General features: G+C 35.9%; 1 protein-coding gene across 1 annotated transcript in view; it reads right to left on the bottom strand.

Moving 5' to 3' along the window:
- The window catches only part of CYB5B (cytochrome b5 type B), a 53,736-nt gene that overhangs the window by 25,317 nt on the left and 6,067 nt on the right, over positions 1-22,352 (bottom strand). The window lies entirely within an intron of this gene.

Below are 22,352 nucleotides of genomic sequence, written 5' to 3'. Positions count from 1 at the left end.
GTAAAGTAATCATGTTAAAACACTGAATGAAGCTGCATCTGAGCTATAGGTTTTTTTTTTTTTTACTATTATTATTACTTTTATTTCTTTTCTCTATATTAACATTCTATATCTTTTTCTGTTGTGTTGCTAGTTCTTCTAAACCGATGAAAATGTACTAAGAAATGATGATCATGCATCTATGTGATGATGTTAAGAATTACTGAGTGCATGTGTAGAATGGAATGATTTCTAAATGTTGGGTTAATTTCTTTTTTTTCCTGTTAATTAATTAAAAAAAAAAAAAAAAGGAATGAAGTTATGACCATGCCACTACATGGATGAACTTGAAGACATCATGTTGAGAAAATAAGTCAGGCACAAAGGGACAGAGATTATATAATTCTAGTTATAGGAAATAGCTAGGCTATGCAAGGCATAGAAAGAAATATAAGTACAGATTATCGGGGATGGAATGGAATGGGCAATGGGAAATCAGTGCATAATGGTTGCAAGGTTTCTGTTTGGGGTGAGGGGGAACTTTCGGTAATGGATATTGGTAAGGGTAGTACAATATTTTGAATGTTACTAATCCCACTGAATGGTATACTTCAGACTGGTTAAGATAGGAAAGTCTATGTTGCATATGTGTTTCCACTATTAAAAAGAAAAAAAAAGGAGCAACTAAAAACATAAATTGTGATCCATGGTCCTAGGCTGGATCTAATAATTGAGGGAAAAAGGCCCAAAAGGACATAATTGAGACATACATATGAAAAATTGGAGCTATTGACTGATACTGAATTTGATAACTTTAATTAATGTGGTTACATTAGTGAATATTCTTGTTCTTGGGAAATGTATATGGGAGTACTATTATGTGTTCAAGGAGCATGACAAATACAACCTATTCCCAAATGTTTAGAAAATTCATTGACAGAAAGACAGACTAATAAAGAGAATGATACAGCAAATGTGGCAAAATGTTAAAACTGGTAGATCTGGATATTTGGCAAATATGCTAGTGTTCTCTTTATGGGTTTTGAGTTGTTTTTTACAACTGTATTATAAGTTTGAAATTATTTCAAATTAAATTTAAGATAAAAAGGTAATTAGCATGGTATATAGTAAGCACTTCATAAAAAGAAAAATCAAATGGAAGTAAAATTGGAGAAATCTGAATGAGATCTCCAATGTCAATATCCTGGTTGTGATCTTCTATTACAGATGATCAAAATTTTGTCACTGGGGGGGAACTGGGTAAGGACACAAGGGATTTCTCAGTGTTATTTCTTAGACCTGCATGGGAATGTACAATTATTTCAATAAAAATATTCAAGTAAAAAAAGCAAATGAGATTCCCTAGGTATATACCCAAGAGAAATGTTAATAGATATACATATACATAAATGATCGTAGCAGCATTATAAAAAGAAAGTTAATCAATTGTGGTATACTCATACAATGTAATCCCAATCAGCAATGAAAAAGAATGAACCACTGCTACCTGTATCAACAAGAAAAAATCTAACATGTTGCACAAAAGAAACCAGACACAAAAGAATACACACTTTGATACTCCCATTTATAAACAGTTCAAGATGAATCTGTAAGTGTTAAAGTTAATATATTAGATATCTTTGGGAAACAGTGATTGGGAGGGAGCACAAGGAGGGCCTCCAGAGTGGTATAATGTTCTAGATGGTGGTTATTCAATTGCATTCACTTACTCATGTGATGCCATACGACTGACTCTCAAGAATATACAATTAAGTGGAAAACAAGTTTAAACACTAAATACAATCTGATACCATTTTATCATAGAGTAAAACAAAACTGAAAAAATATATACCTGTATATATGTACATATTTCTACATGTACACTTTTTAGAAATACATCTAGATGCAATAAAATTATGAATGAAAGGAAATAATGAAATGGAATTTGATGATAGTTACTTTTGGTGGAATGAGAAGCAGGAGGAAATAATAGGGAGGAGCCCATTTGATTAGATCCAGATTAGTGTCAAGATCCTAATTTTTGTTTTGGATGGTGAGTTCATAGATGCTTATTACATTAAAAATAATTAACTATATTAATTAATTAATTAACTAAAGGAGACATCATATTTTACAATAAAAATGTTTTTAAAAAAAAGGGTCAAAAGAGATAAATGTAGGGTGGGCAAGGTGGCTCAGCAGGCAGAGTTCTTGCCTGCCATGCCAGAGACCCAGGTTTGATTTCCAGTGCTCTGCTAGTAATAAGGAAAATATCCGCAGGTATAATAAAACTAAAAATATGTTTCTCCCCCTGGATAATCCTCAATAAACCAAAACAAAAATAGCTCAAAAAAAATTAAGTCTTAGAAAATTTAACATAGCTATTAAAATAGTATTAATATACCCCAGAGCAGAAATCAGAAAAAGAAAAGAAATAATACACAAAGAGGGAGTTGCTCCTTAATTGGGACAAAGGACTATCAAAGGTCATGGGTACTCCCAGAGATGAGCCTGGCCCTGACACCATGGGATGGACAACACCCTCCTGACAAAAGGGGGAAAAGAAAGGTAACACGATAAGGTATCAGTGGCTAAGGGAGTTCAAATACAGCTGAGAAGGTATTCTAGAGGCTACTCTTTTGCAAGTTTCAGCTATATATTGCTAATTGCCACTATTTGCCAAACTCCAAACAACATCATTCCTGTTAACCCTAAAGAACAACCAGAACTCTATCTGAGATCCTACAAAACTTGCACACACTAAGTTTACTTTTCAACAACCTAAAACCTTCAGAGGCCAGTTAAGTCCTGAAACCCAGAGGTACCAGTCTTTCCAAGAACATCAGCCAGTTCCATCCCCCTAACCCATACTGTCAATACTCCTTTTCAATATGAGAACTTAGAATGGGTATAGCCCAAATATGCCAAAGATTTGGAGAAGGATCAATGGAGCTGGAGGAGTTATTACAAAGAAGACAGGATTTAACAAATGAGTAGGACTACTGAATCAATATATTGATATATCTTTTTAGTCTTCAGTGTCTTGGAGCAGCTAGAAGGAAAAACTTGAAATTATGGAACTGTAAACCAGACCAAACTTTGAAATCTGTTCAATAATTACTTGCTATAATGTACTTTGAAATTTATAGCTTTTTGTGTATATATGTTATATTTCACAAAAAAAAAGTTAAAAAAAAGTTATGGGTAGGTAAAAGAATACATTACAATCACAGCTCACACAGATCACATGTTAAAACAGATTGACCAAGATTATTTAGTTTTGGAGACCTTCTTGGCAACAGGTTTGGCCCAACTAATTCTGTTTGCAAATAGTGATAAAACGAGGCCTTGGCTTAGAAGAAATTGATTTTGGATTAGCAATAGCTTCTTAAATATGATACCAAAGCACAAGCAATAAAACATGAAATTAGACTACACCAAAATTTAAAACGTTTATGCCTCAAAAAACAGTTATCAAGAAAATAAAAAGACAACCCACAGATTGAGAGAAAATATTTACAAATCATGTATCTGACAAAGGACTTTTATCTAGATTATATAAAGAATTCCTAAAACTCAACAATGAAAGGACAAATGACCCAGTTAAAACAATGGGCAAAGGATTTTCTAATATAATTTATATGGACAGGTTAATTGAACACCATAATTACATGAAACCCTGAATAGGGCATGAAATTTTGTAGGTTTGGGCAGTGTGATGCCCCAATAAATCCCAAAGTGATCTGAACAGTGAATAAAGAAGTACTTGCAAAGTCCCCTTGGGGGAATGGCAAGAAAGGGTGAAAATTTAACTTCTCCATTTGCAGAATTACTGATATTCTCACAAGCAGTGTAGACAACAAAATCAATAGGCCGAGGCCCCTATCTTGGGGTTTGTTTCTATGAAACTTATCCTCACAAAGATAGGCTAAGCCTACTTAAAATTAGGCCTAAGAGTCACCCCCCAGAGAACCTCTTTTGTTGCTCAGATGTGGCCTCTCTCTCTCAGCCAACACGGCAAGCAAATTCACCAGCCTCCCCCTCTCTACACGGAACATGACTCCTAGGGGTGTGGACCTTCCTGGCAATGTGGGACAGAAATCCTAAAATGAGCTGGAACTCAGCATCAAGGGATTGAGAAAACCTTCTCGACTGAATGGGGGAAGAGAGAAATGAGACAAAATAAAGTGTCAGTGGCTGAGAGATTTCAGAGTCAAGAAATTATCCTGGAGGTTATCCTTACGCATTATATAGACAACCCCTTTTTAGTCTAAGGTGTATTAGAGAGACTGGAGGGAACTGCCTGAAAATGCAGAACTGTGTTCCAGTAGCCATATTTCTTGAAGATGATTGTATAATGATATAGCTTCTGCAATGTGACCGTGTGATTGTGAAAACCTTGTATCTGATGCTCCTTTTATCTATGGTATGGACAGATGAATAAAACACATGGATTAAAAATAAATAAATAATAAGGGGAAAATGTTAAAAAAAAATAGATGGATATATGGGGGAAATGTACCTATTGCAACCTTGGACTATGATTAACAGTAACATCTTAACATTCTTTCATTAACAGTTAGCAAATGTACCACACCAATACTATCGGTCAATGGGGGGGGGAGTGATAAGGTGTATGGGAGGATTTGCGCTTTATTTTTTATTTTTACTTCCTTTCTGGAGTAACAAAAATGTTCCAAAATTGATCATGGGAATGTAAGCACAACTATGTGATTATACTGTGAGCCACTGATTGCATACTTCAGATGGTCCGTATGGTGTGTGAGTGTATCTCAATAAAACTGTATTAAAAAAAATGGGCAAAGGATCTAAATGGACATTTCTTCAAAGAAGATACAGAAATGGCCAATAAGCACAGGAAAAGATGCTCAACATTGTTAGTCACTAGAGAATTTTAAATCAATACCATAATATGATACCACTTCACATTCACTAGAATGGTTATAATTTAAAAATACACACACACACAACAGAAAATAACAAACCTTGGCAAGGGTAAGAAATTGGAACCCTCACACATCGTTGATGAGAATGTAAAATAGTACAGCTGCTGTGGAAAACAATTTGGCAGTTCCTCAAAAAAGTTAAATATAGAGTTACCATATTGCCCAGCAATTCCTCTCCTAGGTATATACCCAAGAGAATTGAATACATAAATCTAAAAAATCCTGTACACAAATGTTCATAGCAGCATTATTCATAATAATCCAAAACAACCCAAATTCCATCGATTGATAAATGGATAAATAAAATGTGGCATATCCATGCAACGGAATTTTTTTTGGCAATAAAAATAAAATACATACATGTACAATATGGATAAGCTTTTGAAAACACTATGCCAAGTAACAGAAGCCACTCACAAAATGCCACATATTGCAATGATTCCATTTTTATGAAACGTCCAGAATAGGTAATCCATAGAGATAGAAAATAGATTAGTGGTTGTGTAAGACTAATGGAATTGGGGGGAAATGGGGAGTGATTGCTAATAGGCAAGTGTTTTCTTTCTAGGGCGATGAAAATGTTCTGAAATTAGAAGTGATGGTTGCATAACCTTGTGAATATAATGAAAACCTCTGAATTGTACACCTTTAAAGGATGAATTTTTCCCATTCAACTCCATATGGATGAAATGATAATGCTCCATTGGAAGTAACAGATTGTGTAAAAACATGCTCAACTCAATAGGAAGCCAAAGGAAAGGCTTCAGACACACTCAGGGATGTTCTCAATTATTTGCCCTGTCTAGCAAATATCATTTAATGCTCTTAATTAACATGAATTCAAGCTTGCAGTGTAATTTGAGAAACAAAAGGATTTTATTCACCTTTATCTCAAAAAGATAAGAGTGGCAATTCAGAATCAACAGCTCAACTTCCAATTCCTTCCTTCCTTCCTTCCTCTTTCTTCCTTCCATCCTTCCCTCCCTCCATTCATCATACATCTTTGGCCTAATGTAAATAAATTAGAAAATGCTAAGGTCAAAATTTTAAGATTAGAATAGATTGCATCTCATACTTGAAAAGGGGACATTTAAATGCAGAGTCATCACTATCTAATCTACAATAATCATCTTCTTAGAAAAACTGTAGAGGATAGAACAGTTGGGGATTCCATTCCTGGTTGAAATTCTGAAGACTTGGAAAATTAAGAAGGGAAAAACTCTTCTCCATCTGGAATTCATTTTTGTAAATGGCGTGAAGAAGAGGTAGACAACTGTATCCAAACAATTTATCAATGAGTATATTGTTTCCTTTACTAACTTGAAATGCCACCTTTATCAAATACTAAGTTCCTAGACATAAAAGATTCCATTGACTTATCTGTCGATTCTTATACCTGAATAATTATCTAGCAAGTTTTTATGCTCCTGCTGACAGTGGGTAGCAACCCCTTGCCAATTCCACATTCGGAGTTTTCCACTTTAAGAAAAACATTTGAATGACTTCGATGGTGGTTCTGAAACTTGGCAGAGCATTAATTTAAAATAAAACTTTTCAAAAAAAAGAAGCTTTCCAGTTGATTACTAAGTGCTGGGCTCGGCCCCACCTCATACCCACTGAGTCCAATATCTTCTATGCCTGTTATTTGCCTTTTCACTTTCTTAACAATATTACTTGAACAGCCTAAGTTCTTGATATCAGTAAAATCCAATTTTTCTTTTACGGTTATTGCTTTTTCTACCCTCTCTAAGAAACCTTTGTCTATCCCAAAACTGCAAAGATTTCCCTTTTTTTCCTACAAGTTCTGTAGTTTAAACTTTCACAATTATGTCTGTGACCCATTTTGAATTATTTTTGTTTGTTTTTGGTGTGAGGTAGAGAATAAAATTCATTTCTTTCCCTACTGATCTCCAGATCAGCACAACTTGTTAAAAAGGTTGCCTTTTCCTCTAGTTATTTTGTCACCTTTGTCAAAGAGCAATTGACTATATATGTCAATTTCTGGAATCAATTCTGGTCAACTGACAGGTCTAACTTTACACCAACACCACACTGTCTTGGTAACTGTAGGCTTAACAGTAAATCTTGAAATCAGTGAGTGCAAAATCCTCCAACTTTGTTTCTTTCTCAAAATTGTTTAGGTTACTTTGGTTTCTTTGTATTTCCGTAAACAGATAGAATTACCTTGTCAACGACTACCAAAAAAAAAAAGGTTGCTGGGAATTTGATTTGGCATTGCATTAAATCGATAGATCAATTTGGGGACAATTAACATCCTAGCAATACTGTGTCTTCCAATCCATGAACATATTATCTCTTTCCATTTATTTAGGGAATCATAATCATCTGCAAAGTTTTGATTTATGATTTTTTAACTACATGGCCAGATCACATACACCCACACACACCATATCCTGAGGGTGATTTACTCTTTCAAAAGCTTCACAAATGATTCTAAGACATGGTCAGAGTTGAGAAGCACTGCTTTGAAGGCATGCCATTCGGTATGGTGAAGAACGGTGGTTCTCAATGGGCAGGTCAGTAGCAATGGCATCACCAGGGACTCATTAGAAATGTAAATTCCCACTCCAAACCTAGTAAATGAAAAATTCTGAGAATGGGGTCCAAAAATAAAAACATTTTTAACAAGTCCTCCAAGATTCTGATGCACACACTAGAGTTTGAGAGCCACTAGTATAGAAGAAAAATAACTAGAATGAAATTCAGGAACCCTGAGTTCCAGAAAAGTTCATGTCTCCAACTAGTTAGTTGTATGGTTATGGAGAAATCACCAAAACGTTTGTTTGTTTGTTTGTTTTTTATCATATGATCATTCCATTCTTGTTACATAATCAATAACTCACACTATCATCACATAGTTGTATATTCATCATCATGATCATTTCTTAGAACATCTGTATCAATTCAGAAAAAGCAATAAAAAGAAAACAGAAAAAAATTCATACACCAAAACTTGAGCATACTTTTCATCCATACTATGAAGTAACTTAGCCTAGATCCTTGCAAATATAGAATTATACGAATCTATGAAATTGTTGAAATAATTTTATATGGAAACCAAATACTTATACACTACATATGTAGATAGAAGCCAACAAAAATTGATCAGACAATAGAAATGGGAGAAAAAGCTTATATTATAAAATAATCAGTAGCCAACAAAGTTTTAATTAGTTACTGTTGAGAAGAAAAGTTTATCCTTCAGTGACATGGGTTATAAAGCAATGACTAATTTTCTTTTTTTTGGGGGGGGGGTTAACTTTTTTTCTTGTATAGTATAACATACATACAAAACAAAGAAATTTTAATCCATTCTGTCAATCTGTACCTTTTAACTGGTAAATTTAGTCCATTAACATTCAAAGTTATTACTGAAAAGGTGTATCTTGATTCCATCATCTTATCTTTTTAATTTTATTTGTAATCTATATATTCTTTTCCCTCTTTCTCTTTGTATTCTTTAAATTACCCTTAGTTGTACTCTTCAATTCTGTGCCCTCCTCCAGACCTTCCTCTCCTGTTTTTTTTTTTCAGCTCGCAGAACACCTTTTAGTATTTCTTGTAGGGCCAGTCTCTTGTTGATAAATTCTTTCAGGACTTCTTTGTCTGTGAAAACTTTAATCTCTCCCTCAATTTTGAAGGACAGTTTGGCAGGGTACAGAATTCTTGGCTGGAAGTCTTTCACTTTCAGGATCTCGAATATATCATACCACTGCCTTCTAGCCTCCAGGGTGCTAGTTGAGTAGTCTGAACTCAGTCTTATTTGGTTTCCCTTGTATGTAGTAGATTGTTTTTCTCTTGCCGCTTTCAGAATTTTCTGTCTCTCTTCAAGATTTGACACACTGATTAGTATGTGCCTTGGGGAAGGCTGATTTGGATTTATTCTGTTTGGAGTTCGTTGGGCTTCTTTGACTTGTATATTTGTCTCTTATGAGGGTTGGGAAGTTTTCCCCCATTACATCCCTCACTATTCTTCCTAGCCCTTTACTCCTCTCTTCTCCTTCTGGGACACCAATGATTCTTATATTTGTGCGCTTTGTTTTGTCTATTATTTCCCTGAGTCCCAATTCAATTTTTTCCATCTTTTTTGTCATTTGCTGTTTTGAGTCTTCAAAGTCAGGTATCCTGTCCTCTGTATCACTTATCCTTTCTTCTGTCTCTTCAAATCTGGTGTAGTATGCCTCTAGTATGGTTTTTATTTGGTCAACAGAATCTTTAATCTCTGTGATTATCTACTATTTTTCTATTCATTCTTTCAAATTCCTCCTTATGTTCTTCTACTGCCTTTTTGATCTTTTTTATGTCATTTGCTATCCCACTTATTTTATTAAGTAGAGTTGTATAAACATCTTTGATTAGTTGTTTCAGTATCTGTGTCTCCTCTGGTGTTTTAATTTAGTCATTAGACAGGGCTATATCTGTCCGCATTGTGATATGCTTAGTGATCTTCTACTGTCTTCGTGGCATATAAATATCCTGATTGATTTACTTTAGGAGTTGATTTCTTTCAGTAGTCTGAGGCCTTGTGTTTGCATGATGGTTGTACAGCAGGGAGCAGGGCACGGGGTCATGCACTCAGTACGGTGATTTGTTTCAGGGAAGGTATAGGTGCAGGCTGGGGATGTTATGCTGATGCTTGTGAACATGGGTGCCCAGCAGCCAGGGAGGATGTAGCTGTGAGGGTGCACCAGTATGGGGGGCGTAATCCTGGTGTGTGCTGGTCTAAGGCACAGGGCCCTTTGTACAAATGCACAGAGCTGTGGCAGCAGGTCAGCATTATGCCTTCGCGGATTGGGGGCAGATGTGACCCGGCTGTGCAGGCTGCTACTTTCTCAGCGCTGGGAAGAGAGGCTGAGGGCTTTGTGCATGTACGGTTCTAGGACTGCTATAAAGTGTGGTTCCCAGAGCTGAATGACGCAATTGGGGGTCCATGGGCATGCATGGGCTTGGGAGTGCCATAAACTGATATGTAGAACTTGTGAGGGTGGGGTGGAGTGAGGCTGTCTGACACTGTGGGCACAGGGTAGGGGTAGCCTAGGTATGGAGGTTAGTGCCTGCAGCCTTTATGCACTGGCAACAGCCTGGAGGGACCAGGGAGGGGAAGGTAGTGCTTGGTAGGGATGCAAGAGAGGTGAATTGGGCTGCACTTGGGGTGGGCAATGTGGGGCTGGTGGGGTGGGGGTGCCTGGAGCACTGAGAATGGGAGTGCGTGATGGGGTTCAGGTGTGTGGGGTATGGGATGAGTCACCAATCATGGGGCTGCACTGGTGAGGGTAACATGCCCAAGTAACGTGGACTGGCTATTTCCTAGTCCTGTGCTCCTGTCCGTGCACTCCTGTCCGTGCACTCCTGTGGGCTCCATGGCTCTTTGCCAGGCTCTAGCTTTCTGCCTCTCAGTTCCTTGGCCTCTGCAACCAAACCTGCCCCATGTGGAACAGAAGGCTCTCCCAGATCATCTGCACTCCCAAATCGCCACCTCAGTCGCCCTCCTGTCCCTTCTCTAACTTTTCCGTGGAGCAGGGCTAATCTCCAGCTACTATGGTTGGCCATCTTCTCAGAAGTGAGTGTGGTTTCAGCAATGACTAATTTTCATTTAACATTTTCTGATGGACACACAAAAATAGCCTGACAACAGCAGTAAAGCAGTAGTTCTTTTTCAAAAGATAAACAGGCCTGTAATTTTTTGGTAGAATTCAGAAAAGTAAAACTGAGGAAGAAGCAAGGTATGGTTTCCTATTCATTTTTTTTTTTTTTTGTATTTTTTGTATTTTTGTATTTTGTATTTTTGTATTCAAACGCAAACATTCCTATTTTGATCATTCTGTTCTACATACGCCTATTCATTTTAAAGTACAGAAAAAGGAAAGGATTCTCAAATGCTAACAATCAAAATATTAAAACAGAAACATTAGTTTCTTAAATAAAAATGTGTTGAAGCACTTCTTCTTTGTACTATGTTCATCATTTTTAAAAACAATTTTAAAGTTTACTTATTCAGAATTTCTCTTTTCATATATATGTACCCATCCATTAAATAACCATGGCCTAGAATCATAAACAAGAGAGGAATCTCAAAAAAGTTCGAAAATAAGGAAATTTTGTATCCTACCGTATTACATACTCAAAACAAAAAAATTAAAGCCCTCTCAATTGTTATAAAAAATAAAGCTAGATTTACATACCTAAAATTACCTATAACATGAGCCAAAATTTTGCTTTTTTGTTCTGAAATACAACAAAACAAACCAAACAAAAAAGAGCATGGAGGTTATCCCAGTAATTCAGATTGGTTGTCTACACTATTCAAATCTATTGGACAATCATTATAAATAAGACATATTTCCTACTTTCCCTAGGACCTGCTTTGCTTTTAAATCCTATGTGAATTTGCAAAAAGATTCTTTTGACCTAGATAGCCTTTGTATTGTAAAACTAATGGACTCCGTCTCAGTTTGCGTTATGCCAACTGCTATACAGGATTACAAATAAAATGTTTCAAACTATACTGCAATCAAGATCTTAAACTGTCAAACAGATCAATGACACTGATCTACTCATTCCTATCTCAGTGAGCCAAGGAATAGAAGTCAAGGAAATACTTTACAGATACAAGGAAATTTTGCAATGTCTTCTTATGAAAGATTTTTGTCAGTTGAACTCTCCAAAGAATATGTGGTAAGACTTGGTTCATTTATTTTACTAAGTACTAATGGAAAGAGGATTGAAAATTTACATCTAATAGAGAAAAGAAGACGACAAAATACTAATGGAAAATAATACTTCCAGGTTACTCATTTCTAAGGAAAAGATAAGGGACAGATGGGGCCAAAGAAAACAGAATATGAGGACTGACAAACAGTTACAGAACAAAACTCTCGTTAGAAAAAAATTACACAAATTCTCAGTGGGTGGAAATTCCATATTGATGTAATAAAAATGTAACGAGAGGAATATAATTAAGACTGCTTGACTTGGAAAATGAAATCTAGAAACATTAAGTAAGACTGAGAAAGCTGCAAAATTAGGCTAGGTGATAAAAAGGGACTTCTAGCCAGATGAGCAGAATATCTCTTGAAAATAAGATATAAAGGTTAAAATGTTATAGAGGACAAAAACTCCTTCCTAAAAAAGTCTCACAGGGCAAAGAAGATAATGGAACTGGACCATGAACAGGAGGAAATGGTGCTGGTTATAGATATTTGGATTTGAGTGAACCTGGTAAAGCAGGGGTGTCACCCTCAGAGAGGTTAACTAAACGGCTGCCAGAAAGGGGGTTACTTTGGCAAAGTCACCACTGCCCAGGGTCTGAAGCTCAGGTCTGCGGATTCAAAGGTAACTTGACACCCTCATCCCCACCAGAATAGGTCCCACTGCTTCAGATTCTCATTCTCCTTAGGCACCCTCATGGTCTTTATCACAAATGAAATTATTTATAAGTCTCTCTTCCCCCAGTAGGCAATATGCTTCATAAGAACAGGGACCATGTCTGTTTTCATGGCGGAATTCCTGGGCTGTACTAAAATCTAGGGGGACCTTGCCCCCCCCACACACACACACACATACACACACACACCCCTCCATGCCCACATGCAAACTAAATCAATGAAAGCTATCTTATTGATCAGGGTACTTCCCTGGACAGTGCTAGAGGTTAAATTTAGCTTCATCTTATTACTAGCCTTCCCTGGACCTAGTCTTTGGGCCATTCAAAGAAAGATGACATTCTTTCCATAGATACGTTAATTCTACAAGTTAGTTAATAATCCAATGACACTTTTTTCTAACCAGCTTTAGAGAAATCCAGTAAGATATGTTTTTATTAGTCAAACTCTGAAGCTTTCAGGAGGTGTCCTAGGGTTGTATCAAATAGAGCCTGCATTCTCAGTCTTTCTTGAAGCAAGACCACTTGCTATCTTGCACAACAATTACTTATGCACGGATCTCATCCTCTCAGCAAGTCAAAGGTATCCAATTTGCGTTTAAATCCTTCATGGCACCTGCCATGTAGTAAGTGCTCAAAAGATGCTGCAGGATACAACAGTTTAATTTTTATTAATAAAAAAAAAAATGATAAATACCAAGAATAGAATGTTTATATATTAAGAATGTTCGTGTTTGTACGTCATGTTTAAATAAATAAAAAGAATCTATTGTATTCATGGTATCTGATGAAAAAAATAATAATAATCACGAACACTGAGCTCTTTATGCCAAGCACATATCAAGTCTTTATATGCATTATCTAATATAACCATCCAACAACTACCCCATGAAATAGGTACATATTCTCCATTTTACCGATGGGGAAAGGGCCCTTACTGACTTTATTTGCCCAGTGTTACACAACTATTAAGTGGCAAAGTAGAAAACTGAACCAACATTTGGACCCCCAAACCAGCACCTAGCCATTAGTCGTAATACCTCCTGGTATAATTTGATTACCTGGGGGTAGCCTGAATACTCATGTGATAAGTAAAAATGAACATCTGTTAGGGAAAAAAATTGCAGAAAAGGTTTTAAAAAGTCAGCAATTTATAGTAAGCCTATACTATTCTAAAGACCAGATTAACATATTTTTTTGGCAATCATCAAAATTCTTATCAAAAGACACTTAAGAAAATGAAAAAAGCAAAACACCAGCTGGAAGAAAATATTCACAACACATATATGTGACAAAGGACTGGTATCCAGAATTGATAAAGAATGTTTACAACTCAAAAATAAGAAAACAATTTAAAAATGGGCAAGACTTGGACACCTTCTCACAAAAACTGTATGAATGACCAGTAAGCCCATGAAAAGATGTTCAACATCATTAGTCAGCAGAGCAACACACTTTAAACCCACATTGCTATACCACTACACACACCCTTAAGGCTGAAAGAGTGATAAATGCCATGTGTCAGTGAGGATGTAGAGAAACTGGAATACTTACACATTGCTGGTGGAAGTTAAAATGGTGTAACTACATGAGGGAAAGGTATGGCAGTTTCTTAAAAAGTTAAAACACATGATCCAGTATTTCACTCCTAGGTATCTAAAGGGAATGAAAACATGTTCCCACAAAGATTTGTACATGAAAGTTCACAAAAGCTTTAATCACAATAGCCAAAAACTGGAAACAATCCTAATGTCAATCAATAAGTAAATGGATAAACAAATTTTGGTATATTCATAAGATGAAATAAAAGGTGATAAGGAATGAACTTTTGATTTAAAAAAAGATGATTTCGCTGATGTGTTGAGTGAAAGAAGCTAGATGCAAAAGAGTATATACTATTTTAGAACAGATAAAAGTAATCATGTCAGAAATCAAATCTGGTTGTATGGAGCAGAGGTAGGAGAAATGCTCTTTATCTTGATCATGTGGCTATTACAGAGATAAGACATTTGTCAAAACTCAGACTCTACATCTAAAATCTGTGTACTTTACTGTACATTAGATCACAATAAAGTTGATGTGGTGGGGGAAGAAAAACCAAGACAGCAAAGTTGTTTTTGTTTTGTATGCTGTATGGCAGAGTCACATTTCATTCTTTTTCCATGTGAATATCCCGTTATTGCAGCACCATTTGTTGAATTTTTGTTTGTGTTAGTTTCTTTGTTTGGGAAGTACATGGGCTGGGAATTGAACCCGGGTCTTCTGCATCGCAGGTGAGAATTCTACCACTGAACTATCTTCACACCCCTCAAGACAGAAAAACCCTGCTAATGATCCAAATATTTATCAGTAGGAAAATACTTAGGTAAATGATGGTTCATATGACAAATCTTTTGCAATTGTAGTGAAGAATAAGGAAATATCCCAGGTGTCAGTATGGAAAGATCTCTAGGCCACACAATTGAAAAAAGCAAGCCGTGCATCAATGCATATGGTATGCTACCTTTTGTGTTAAAAAAAGGGGGGGGGGGAGGGTGTTGGAAGGGACTAATATACATTCACATTTGCTTATGTATGCAAAAAATAACTCAGTAAGGATATATAAACAACAATAGTTCATTTTAGGAAGTGGAGGAAATGTGCAAATGTGAAGAAGGGTTTTCACCAATATTTGTATTACTTATGAAAATATGAAAAAAATAACTAGGTTCCAGAAAAAAGATAACTGTTCTAACTTTTCTATATAACATTTTCAGTTCTTTTAGATTATAGCTAAAATGTGAAATATGGCTATAAGTAATTCTGCACTCAAGAAAAAAAATGAAATAACATGAAAGTAAAGCAGACATAAATCAGTATGGATGCTTTGTGGTGTATGGTGAGACTAGGGTAGAGGGAAAGTTATAAAACATCTTTGACCTAACACACACTTTGCCTGAATTTCTATCTTGGTTATGTAGTTTAGCTGTCTGTATTAAGGGTAATTCTCTAAGTCTCGTTTTGAAGAGAAGCATATTCAGTACTTGTGTTTTTGTTCTTATTATGAAATGATTATCTGTCTGCCTTCTTGTATGTAATATGATTGGCTGGCTCAGTTTTTCTCTATCAAATTATATGGTTATTTTTTATATTACCACATCAGCATTATAGTGAAAGTGTTAGTCAACTGTACTTTGTCAGACAACTACTAGTATAGACTCAAATTTGCTATTTAATTTTTAAAATACAATTATTTTATTTTCTAAATCCTTTTTAATATTGTGTTAGTTTCGCATTAGAAATGATTTATGTTAGCAGCATTGAAAATGTAATCGGCATGCAACTAGATTTTGTGCCAAAATCTACATTTGCACGTAGATTGACTGTTTGAACATTTTATAAAAGTTCAAGTAGGAAATTTATGTGAGGCTTCTAGAAGTATTTTATAAGTTCTCATTAAATATTTTCTGTTACAGCTATATGAAAGCCAGTTATCCTTTACTCCAAGAGAATGGGTTGACCCTCACAGGTATCCAGTACTTAAGGGTTCATTCTGACATTCTTGTAAATCAATCAGTTATACAATATTATCTGATGAAAAATGAAAGTTGCAATTAATTAGTGCCTTTATTGATATTTTGAGGTAAATTCTCAACTTTATACTATGTCTGTTCTTTGGAGGTCCGATGATCAGCTTATTTATTAATGATCAAATAATTGAAGTTCTATCCTCCTCTTCAGCCTCACACATTGCCTACCAAAGCTTGTCTAAGTATTAGAAAGCAACAGATCTGCCCATATTAACTTCAGGAGGTCATGCTACATTTTGTTTTTAGTTTGAGAATAAAGAAATTAAATTTTACCTGAAATCTCGGCAATATCTTATTACAATTTAAGTAGAAAATTACCTTGTAAATTCAAGTCTGGCAATGAATATGTTACTTTGTTCATCTTGTAACCCCATCGTTCTTATTGATGCTTGAGGACTCGTTTAGTAATTAACAGGCCCTTTTACAAGAGATATTCTTCATATTTTGAATTGTAAATTATTAATCCCTTAAAATCTAGAATATTAACATAAATGTAATCTATTAACAGGTGAAGATTAAATGTCAAAAAAAAAAAGAAAAAAAATGAGGCAGATCCTAGTGTCATGGCTAAAAGCACAGGCTTCAGGGTCAGATTGCCAGAGTTCACTGACTGTGCCACTTAATTTTATGACTTTGTGAATGTCACTTCTCTGTTCCTTAATTTTCTCATCTCTAAAATGGGTTGTTTGAAAAGATGTTTATTTCCTGCAAAAATTTATATTTTTGGTAGCACATTATCTTTTTTTATTTGCATTTTTTCTGATTATTTTTTAATTTATTTATTAATTTAAAAATTAACAAACAAAAACATTAACATATGATGATTCAGTTCTACATATATAATCAGTAATTCTCAATATCATCACATAGTTGCATATTCATCATTTCTTAGAACATTTGCATCAATTCAGAAAAAGAAATAAAAAGACAACAGAAAAAGAAATAAAACGAAACAGGAAAAAAAAAGATTATACATAACATACCCCTTACCCCTCGCTTTGATTGATCACTAGCATTTCCAATTAAATTTATTTTAACATTTGTTCCCCCTATTATTTATTTTTATTCCATATGTTCTACTCTTCTGTTGATAGAGTAGCTAAAAGGAGCATCAGACACAAGGTTTTCACAATCACACAGTCACATTGTGAAAGTTATATCATTATACAATCATCATCAAGAAACATGGCTACTGGAACACAGCTCTACATTTTCAGGCAGTTCCCTCCAGCCTCTCCATTACATCTTGAATAACAAGGTGATGTTTACTTAATGCATAAGAATAACCTCCAGGATAACCTCTTGACTCTGTTTGGAATCTCTCAGCCATTGACACTTTGTCTCATTTCACTCTTTCCCCTTTTGGTCGAGAAGGTTTTCTCAATCCCTTGATGCTGAGTCACAGCTCATTCCAGGATTTCCGTTCCACATTGCCAGGAAGGTCCACACCCCTGGGAGTCCTGTCCCATGTAGAAAGGGGGAGGGTGGTGAGTCGGTAGCACTTTATCTCATTTAACTTTATTGGTCAGTTTGTTCAAACACCATAATTACGTGGAACCTTGAATAGGGAGTGAGACCTTGTTGGTTTGTACAGGTTAGTGTGATACCCTGATACATCCTAGAGTAATTTGGGCAGAGAATAAAAAAGTGCTTGCAAAGTCCCTTTAGGGGACTGAGGAGAAAAAGGAGGAAATATTAAATTTCTCCATTTAGGAAATTCCTGATAGTCTCACAGGAGTGGGGACAACCAATTCAATGGGCTAAAACCTCGATCTTGGTACTCACCTCAATGAAACTTATTCCTGCAAAGGAGAAGAGCCTACTTATAATTATGCCTAACAGTCACCCCCAGAGTACTTCTTTTATTGCTCAGATGTACTTCTCTCTCTAAGCCTCGCTCTAAATAAATTCACTTCCTCCCTGTTATGTGGGACATGACTCTGAGTGGGGGTAAATCTCCCTGGCAACATGGGACATGACTCCCGAGATGAGACAGGACCTGGCATCCTTGGATTAAGAAAGGTTTCTTGACCAAAAGGTAGAAGAGAGAAATGAGAAAAGTAAAGTTTCAGTGGCTGAGAGATTCTTAACAGTTGAGAGGTTATCCTGGAGGCTATTCTTATGCATTATATAGATATTCCTCTTCAGTTTATGGTGTATTCGAGTAGCTAAAGGGAATTACCTGAAACTGTTGAACTGTATTCCAGTAGACTTGATTCTTGAAGATTATATAACTATATAGCTTTTACAGTGTGGCCATATGATTGTGAAAATGTTATGCCTGATGCTCCCTTTATCAAGGGTATGGACAGATGAGTAAAAAAATAAGGACAAAAATAATAATAATAGGGGGTGGATAAGGGATTAAAAAAGATTGGGCAGATTGAAATACTAGTGGTCAATGAGAGGGAAGGTTATAGGGCATGGGACATATGAGTTTTTTCTTCTGTCTTTTTATTTCTTTTTCTGGAGTGATGCACACATTCTAAAAATTATCATGACAATGAATACATAACTATGTGATGATATTGTGAGCCACTGATTGTACATTTTGGATGGACTGTATACTGAGTGAAGATATCTCAATAAAAATATTTAAAAGAATGAAAAATAAAATAAAATGCATTGTTTGAAGAACTCAAACAGAAACTATACGTAAAGCACTTACTTAGAACAATAAGTATTCAATAAATGCTATTATTATTATTAAAGCAAATCAATTAATAGACATTATGATTGAATTATGGGCTATTATGATTCTAGTTATGAACATATATGTAAATATTTGTATATATTGGCGTGCTGGTTTGAATCTTTTGTATACCCCAGAAAAGTCATGTCCTTTAATCTTCATTCAATATTGCTGGGTGGTATCTGTTTTATTGTTTCCATGGAGATGTGACTACCCAATTAGTAACTTTTGATTAGATGGTTTTCATGGAGATGTGTCTCCACCCGCTCAAGGTGGGGTTGCTTACTGGAGCCCTTTAAGAGGTGGCCATTTTAGAAAAAAGCTTTAGAGCCACTAGAACCAACAGAGCCACCAGACCTAACAGAGTTTATACAGCCAGAGACCTTTGGAGATGAAGAAGGAACACACCCCAGACTTCATGAAACAAGAAGCCAGGAAAGAAAGCTAGCAGATGTCAACATGTGCCCTCCCAGTTGACAGAGAAACCCTGAACTTCATTGGCTTTTCTTGAGTGAAGGTAACCTCTTGTTGGTGCCTTAATTTGGACATTTTCACAGCCTTAGAACTGTAAACTTGCAACTTAATAAATTTCCTTTTTTAAAAGCCATTCTGTTTCTGGTATATTGCATTCTGCAGCTTTTGGAAACTAGAACAATTAATTGGTATATGCATGGAAAAGAAGGATTCAAACAAATTCTTGGGATTAGGAGGAGGGGAAAGGGAAGAATTTTTTTACTTTCTTAGACTTCTGTAGTGTTTTTCCCTCCAAACTATTCTCTACTCATCAGTAAAATTACAGGCATACCTAGTTTTATTGTACTTTGCAGATCTTGTTTTGTTTTGTTTTTTAACAAATTGAAGGTCTGTGGCAACCCTGCATTAAGCAATGCTATTGGCGCAATTTTTCTAACAGCATGTGCTCACTTTGTTTTTCTGCATTACATTTTGGTAATTCTCACAACATTTCAAGCTTTTTCACTATTTATTATATTTGTTATGGTGATCTGTAACCAGTGATCTTTGATATTTCCACTGTAATTTTTGGGGGGCACCATAAACCATGCCAGTATAAGACAGTGAACTTAACTGATAAATATTGTGTGTGTTCTGACTACTTCACCAATGGGCCATTCTTCCTCTCCTCGGGATACAATATATTCCCTGAGAAACAACAAATTAGGTCAATTAATAAGGAAGAGTCATATGTCTCCCACTTTAAGTCAAAAGCTAGAAATGATTAAGCTTAGTGAGGAAGGCATGTCAAAAGTCAAGACAGGCTGAATGTCAGGCCTCTAGAGCCAAATAGTTAACCAAGCTGTGATATGCTAAGGAAAAGTTCTTGAGGGAAATAAAAAGTTCTATTCAGTGAACACACAAATAATAAAAAAGTGAAACAGCCATATTACTGATATGGAGAAAGTTTTCATGGTCTGGATAGAAGATCAAGCCAGCCACAACATTGCCTTAAACCAAAACCTAATCCAAAGCTCTAATTCTCTTCAATTCTATTAGGGCTGAAAGAGGTGAGGAAGCTGCAGAAGAAAAGTCTGAAGTTAGCAGAGGTTAGTTCATGAGGTTTAAGGAAAGAAGTGTCTCCATAGTAAAAAAAGTACAAGGTGAAGCAGCAAGAGTGACGTAGAAGCTTCAGCAAGTTATTGAGAAAATCTATCTAAAATAATTGATGAAGGTGGCTATACTAAACAACACATTTTCAGTGTAGACAAAACTGCCTTCTATTTGAAGAAGATGCCATCTAGGACTTTCAGTGTTAGTGAGGAGAAGTTAAGGCCTGGCTTCAAAGCTTCAAAGGACAGGCTGACCCTCCTTGTTATGGACTAATGCAGCTGATGACTAAGTTGAAGACCATGCTCATTTACCATTCCAAAAATCCGACTCCCTTAAGAATTACGTAAATCGACTCTGCCTGTGCTCTATAAATGGAACAACAAAGCCTCGATGATATCTGTTTACAACATGGTTTACTGAATGAATATTCTATGCCCACTGTTGAAACCTACTGCTCAGAGAAAAAGACTCCTTTCAAAATATTACTGCTTATCGCCAATGCACCTGGTCACCCAAAAATTCTGATGAAGATTGCGCTGGTTTGAAACTATCATGTACTCCAGAGAAGCCATGTCTCTGAATACTAATTCAATATTGCTAGGTGGGATCTTTTTTATTGTTTCCACAGAGATGTGACCCACCCAACTGTGGGTGGTAACTTTAATCAAGATGGTTTCCATGGAGATGTGTCTCCACCCATTCAAGGTAGAGTTGCTTACTGGAGTCCTTTAAGAAGGAATTCTTTTGGAAATAGCTTTAGAACCAACAGAGCTCACACAGCCAGAGAACTCTGCAGATGTATAAAGAAAACCCCCCTGGGGAAGCCATTGAAGTAGCCTGGAGAGGAAGCTAGCAGACATGGCCATGTGCCTTTTCAACTGAGAGAGAAACCTTGGGCATCAACAGTCTTCTTGAACTAAGGTATCTCTCCCTGGATGCCTTAGTTTGGACATTTCTACAGCCTTGGCTTTATTTGGACATCTTCACGGCCTTAAAACTGTAAACTTGCACCTTAATAAATTTCCCCTTTTAAAAGCCAATCTGTTTCTGGTATATTGCACTCTGGCAGCTTTTAAACTAAAATAGAGATGTGCAAGATTAATGTTGTTTTCATGCCTAATACAACATCCATTCTGCAGCCCGTGGACCATGGAGTTATTTAGACTTTCAAGTCTTATTATTTAAGAAATTATATTTCATAAGGCTAAAGCTGCTATAGCTAGTGAGTCCTCTGATGGATCTGAACAAAGCACACTGAAAATCTTTTGTTAAAAATTTACCATTCTAGATGCCATTAAGAACATTTCATGCTCATGGGAGGAGGTCAAAATATCACTATTAACAGGAGTTTGGCAGAAGCTGATTCTAGCTTTCATGGGTGACTTAGTTGGATTCAAAACTTCTATGCAGGAAACAACTGTAGATGAAGTGGAAATAGCAAGAGAACCAGAATCAGAAGTAAAGTCTAAAGATGTGACTGAACTAGCTACAATCTCATGATAAAACTAACAGATAAGGGGTTGCTTTTCATGGATGAGCAAAGAAAGTACTTTCCAGAGCTGGAATCTACTCCTGGTGAAGATGCTGTGAACACTGTTGAAGTGACAACAAATAATTTAGAATATTACATAAACTTAGTTGACAAAGCAGCAGCAGGGTTAGAGAGACTTGCCTCTAATTTGAAAGAAATTCTGTGGGTAAAATGCTATCAGACAGCATTATGTGCTACAGAGAAATCTTTCTTGAAAGGAAGAGTTGATAGATGCAGCAAACTTCATTTTTGTCTTATTTTAAGAAACTGCCACAGCCACCCCAACCTTCTGCAATCACATAAACTGAACAGCCATCAACATCAAGGCAAGACTCTCACCTGCAAAAAAGATTCTGACTTGCTGAAGGCTTCAGGTGATGATTAGCATTTTTAATTGCTATGTATATTGTTTTTTTTAGACATAATTTTCTCATATACTACACAGACTACAGTACTGTGTAAACATAACTTTTATATACACTGAGAAATCAAAAAATTTGTGTGGATTTGCTTTATTATGGTAGTCTGTAACGGAACCTGCAATATCTCTGAGGTATGCCTGTAATCTACTTGAAATATAAACTGTTTCAACGTCACCCTTCATATTAAAACACTTCAGTTTTCTACTATATCAAATCCAAACTAC

Source organism: Tamandua tetradactyla, chromosome 16, assembly GCF_023851605.1.
Source record: "Tamandua tetradactyla isolate mTamTet1 chromosome 16, mTamTet1.pri, whole genome shotgun sequence".
NCBI lineage: Eukaryota > Metazoa > Chordata > Mammalia > Pilosa > Myrmecophagidae > Tamandua > Tamandua tetradactyla.
The sequence above is the reverse complement of the archived record's forward strand: the minus strand, read 5'-3'. Positions and strand labels throughout refer to the sequence as shown.